This window comes from Cynocephalus volans, chromosome 12, assembly GCF_027409185.1.
Source record: "Cynocephalus volans isolate mCynVol1 chromosome 12, mCynVol1.pri, whole genome shotgun sequence".
In the NCBI taxonomy this organism is placed as follows: domain Eukaryota; kingdom Metazoa; phylum Chordata; class Mammalia; order Dermoptera; family Cynocephalidae; genus Cynocephalus; species Cynocephalus volans.
Genome location: NC_084471.1, coordinates 76,079,246 through 76,084,447, shown reverse-complemented (window position 1 = coordinate 76,084,447; position 5,202 = coordinate 76,079,246). Strand labels below are relative to the sequence as shown.

Sequence of the window (5,202 nt, the reverse complement as noted above, 5' to 3'; positions counted from 1 at the left end):
GCCGAAACAGCAAATGTCCACTCCCTGTCTTTCACAGCAGATGCAACTTGATGGCAAGAAAGGAAAATAAAGCCAATTTCCACATCGTGAAAATCACCATTTACCCAGTATAATGGATTTCAGATTGGAAATTGTAGGTTTTGAAAGTAGGACAAATTTCTGCAGAGTCAGAGAATGTAGTAACTGCTTTTATAATCATCACAATGTATTCCTTTTCTTCTGTTGTCCTTCAGAGAAAATGTACCTTTTCATCATTATTAATGATGCCGCTGCCTGTGAGGTATCTGTCTCCCTGGGTATCTATGTGCCATCATGACATGGTGTTGTCGATCTTTTGAGTTACACAAGAGACCACATGTCTAACTGCTGTGAAACGGAGGTAGTAGAAATCATACATGGTGTACACTTTAAACAGATCGAGGAGACATTTGCATTAGGACTCTTTGAATTGTGAGAGACAGAGACCTAATTTAAGTCATCTTAAGCAAAATAGTAACTATGAAGTCCAAAAACTTCAGGTGTGGTTACAACCACGAGTTCACATTATGTTAAAAAAAGTTGATCTTTTTTTCTACCTCTTGACTTAGCTTTCTTTTCTTTTCTTTCTGTCTTTTTTGCCCCCTCTCTTGGCTTTGGTTTCATTCTTAGGCAGGCTCTTTTTAAGTGGTAACAAATACGGATTCAGCTGCTCAGAAGGAAGGAAAGAAGCACAGCAAAGAGCGCCTCTTTTGGCTGGTGCTTAACTCTCACTGTCTTTACTTGGGTCACACACAGGCCATTGCTGCTTCCAGGAGAACGGGGTGCTTTGTTAGGCCAGTTTGTATCACATGCGTACCGTTGTGGTGGGAAAGTGGGGGTCACGTGATTGATGGGTCCACCAGATGGGAGCAGCACCATTCCTGAATGGAAAAAATGCTAAGGTGACAAAAGTGTCTGTCATGCATGATCTTAGCAAAACAAACAAACAAGAACACCTCAAAACAAAATGGCCTAAAATACCAAAACTTTATTATTTCTGCTGATTTGTAGGTCAGCTGGGAGATTCTTCAGGTCTGGGTTGGCTCTGCTGACCTCTGTAGACAGCTGGGGCTCAGGCAGGCCGGGTGGCCTGAAGGGTCTCACTCATGCATCTTGCAGTTGGCAGGTTGGTCGGTCAGGGGAGCCTCAGCTGGCAGCACGTCTTTGCTCCTTATGGCCTCTCATCCTCCACTAGATTAGTCCAGGCTTCTTCATATTACGGCCTCAGGGGTCCAAAGAACAGCAGGAGAGAGAGGGCAAACCCCAATTCACCAAGCACTTTTTTAAGCTTCTGCTTGTGTCATGTGGCCAAAGCAAGGCATACGACCTAGTCCAGATTCAATGGAAAGAGAAATAAACTTCGCTTTTACGTAAGGAACTGCAAAGGGGTGGGAAGAACCTCAGCCATTTTTGCAATCTGATATAATGCTCATTCTCTCCTTGCCTCCTTCTTGCACTTGGCTTTGTCTTGTCTATGAGTGAACTCACAGATCCAGTGCCCACTACAACTTGACTATAGTCTCTTTATCTCTTAGTTCAAAAATGGGAGAGGGAGAGAATATGTTTGGCTCCCAATTTATTGATTGCTTCTATTGGTCAAGTGTCCACAACTGATCCAATCAGTTCTTGTTGGAAGCTGGTAGTGTCATGCTGTAAAGTAGGGCTATGCCTTCCATGGGACATAGATAGAATTAGTTAAATTAGAAAATTGGAAGAGGATACTGGACATGGCAAGAAAAGTGACTGATGACTGACTTTGAACTAGGTGGTACTGAATCCAAAGTCATTTGTCTTAAACCTTAGTTTTCTGTTGTATACTGTTCTGTAACTGTTAATTTAATGTGAACATATTTTGCTACAGTGCTTTGCACATGGTAGAAACAAAGTTATTCCCAGCTAGACTATCTGCTTCTGATGGTTAGGAATTGTGTTTTCCTTTTCACATGTGTTTTCCTTTTCATTCTTGCTGAATGCACCTGATGGTGGAGGAGCCAAAGAGAAATCATGAAGTAAGCATAAATTAAATTCAGAAAATTCCAAGTTACCAATTGTGCTTGTTTATTTGTTTAAATCTCTGGAGAAGGCCAAATTCAATATAACAAAAAAAATTATCAAGGGGATATCTCGTATTTAACTGCAATTCAGAACATTGTATTCCTAGATTATTAGGTAATCATATGGGGACTACACAGGCTTAGAAAGTAGAACAAACCCTGAGAAATGAAATTCAATTTGACTTACTTGTCAAGATAGAACATTTTTTGTTTTTTTTAGGTTGAAGTTCTGTTCCTTATTTGGCATCAGATTTAAATTAGACATAAACTGGGCCTTGAGTAAATGTCCCTTCATCCTTAAATGGCACATGGATTGAGACAGAAGTCAGACACAAGGGAGAAAGATTTCTATCTTGACAGAGTATCTGGATAAGAAATGATGATATTCTAGAAGGAGAAAATAATGCCTTCAGGACATTTTCTCTTGTTGTAATAACTCCTTAGTACAACTCTTCTTCTTTTTTGTTTTTTTTCAAATTAGATAACAGAGTTTGCATATGTTATTTCTCAATTACCCAAGATAATGGGAGAAGGAAGCTGTGTGGCGAGGAAAGCATGAAAGAATACAGATAACTGGTATTGAAAGATAACTTTCCAGGCCTCATTACTTTATTTCATCCATTAATTTTAATCTCCATCCTCATCCCACCTGATCTGCTATCAGAATTGAAACAAACAGCTCACGACCACTGTTTTTTAAAAAAGATATTAAAATTCAAATTTTATCATTTGTTCAGTTATAACTTAAGGTTTAAATATTAGTTTCTTCTCAGAGCAAAGATGTACTTCTGTATCACTATCTTGTATAAATTTGTTACCCAAGATAGCTGCTGGTATGAAAGGAAAGGAAAGGAAAGAGGGTGGCGGATGGAAAAGATTGCTGTAGGACAGTCCATCTGTCCAGATCTGGTGGGACAGGTGAGGGGCAGTGGGAGAGAGATGGCCCTACCGAGGCTCCCACCTTGAAAGGTGTCAATCAGGCCACTTCACTCAGTCCACACCCCAATCCCATTCATGTTCCCTTTCCTCATGAGATGCTCCCATGACTGACTTCCATGATGACTGACTGTGATTAGGCCCATTGTTTTTACACCAGTCTTAGATCATTAAGACAAAGACAGACTTGTTACCTTTGAAACCAAACTTGGTGGGTAATATCAAACAAAAAACATTGGGGAGTCTTAGAGCATTACTCACATCCTTACTAATCACATCTAGTGACCACATATTTGCTGATAGCAGTTCCATATGGTGTTAACTATTTTTAAATATAAAATGTGTATGTGGGCTGGCTGGTTAGCTCAGTCTGTTAGAGCATGATGCTGATAATACCAAGGTCCAGGATTTGCTTCCTGTTCCCGCCAGCTGAAAAAAAAAAGCGTATGTAGTAAAGAGCGTTTTTTCAACTGTACCAATAAGAAATCAGCTATTTTTGAATGAGGCTTATTTTACTCCCTTGGTCTAAGGATCATCTAAATGATCAAGCTTGAACCCCATGCAGCTATTTAGTTTCTGTGCACCTGAAGCTTAGCCAAGTCACTCCCCAGGAGGATCAAGCCCTAAAGTAATGATGGATCACCATAAATCCATCAATCAATGCCACAGGGGAAAAAAGTCCATGCTCTCTGGAAGCATTATCTGCATACAGATATTTCTGCACATTAGACAGAAGCCATGAGCAAATTTGAAGTTATTCTGATGACTAAATTTGGAGTCCCACTGCCTTTATCTGATTTTAGATGATTCAGTGTGCTCCACAACCTTAGACTCATCCGCATTCTGCTCCAGCTTCTCCAGTACTTTGCAAACTGAATCAGTGAAGCCCCTACCACTTGTGAACCACTTTATCTTCATGGCCGGTCTTTAGGACCCTATTGCTGCATTCTTCCCAGAAGGTAACTTTTGCATTCTCTACCAACACAAACTTCCACTCCACCACTATGTCTGCTGGCAGGAAAACAGAACGAGACCACCACGGATCCTTGCTGTAGTGGAGTGGGATGTAAGTGTTCCATCTCCCAAGACTCTCATGATCTCCAGTCACTGCAATGAATTGCACATCAGTGCTTGTGATATGACGGACCTGGAACCTGACACCAATTTGCTGAGACTCTGAAGACATTGCTACTACCCTTCCTGCTTTCACATCCATTTCTGACCTCTTGTTTCCACAAGAGTGCTTCTGCCATAGTCCATTCCCAGATTTAGACTTAACACTGGAGCCTCAAGACTGCCGCCAAAACCAGCATCCCTGCAGGATGAGTGCCTAACACCATTTCCCATCCTCATGGTCAGCCAGGCCCTGGCTGTCCGATTGTGCAAATCTCACCTCTATAGTGCTGTCCATGAGCAGGTTGATAGAAAGCAACTTCTCTGCAAAACACCTATCTGCTTTAGCAGGCGTCTCTTGCCCTTTTTGGAATACCCATTCTCCTAATGAAGATTCAAGGCTTTCATTTCTTGAAACTTCAGAGTAAGCCCTAGAGTTACCAGTCTCCAAGTAGCTAGAGCTTCTGTGTCTGGAAACTACCCAGAATGAGCATGCTCTCTTGAATTGTCACAGCCTTCTCTGGAAGGATTCTGCAGTCTCCATGCTGCTTCCCGCAGCTCACGAAGGTCTTTGGTCTCAGCAATCAAACATCCATTGCTTCCTTGAAGATTCTTTGGTTTGGCAAACACCTCCTACTTGGAAAGTCCAAGGCTCAGTCTGCCACTGTCACCACCCTGTTCACTTCCCAGATCTGCAGCCTCTTCAAGAGGGGCATCCTTTTCCTGCTCCATGTCCCCATTCTTCCCTGTGTCCCCAAGTCCACCCCACAGCAACCAGACAAAAAGTGTTCAGGACAGACCCCCTTTGGCCATCAGGGTGGGCCAGACACTGCCCATGGCTGAGAGGCTGTGGTCCCCAGAGATGACAGGGACCAAGACAGGGGCTGAGGTCATGCAGGCAGAGCCACTCTCATGAGCACAGTTTTGACTTTTAGTTTTTTTTCAAGGTGAAGTGGCTTTTAGGAGGTGTAAAGAGACCTAAAAGCAGCTCACCAGAAAGAAGGACAAATAAGGACATGAAAATCTTACGTTATCTGAGCGTTGCTTTTGTTAGGAGTGACTCAGCTTATCAGTAAAGGGT

The 5,202-nt window shown here is 42.2% G+C and overlaps 1 pseudogene; it reads right to left on the bottom strand.

Moving 5' to 3' along the window:
• Positions 1–3,885: 3,885 nt before the first annotated feature.
• On the bottom strand, positions 3,886–4,958 carry LOC134391871 (starch-binding domain-containing protein 1-like; annotated as a pseudogene).
• Between the last annotated feature and the right edge of the window lie 244 nt (positions 4,959–5,202).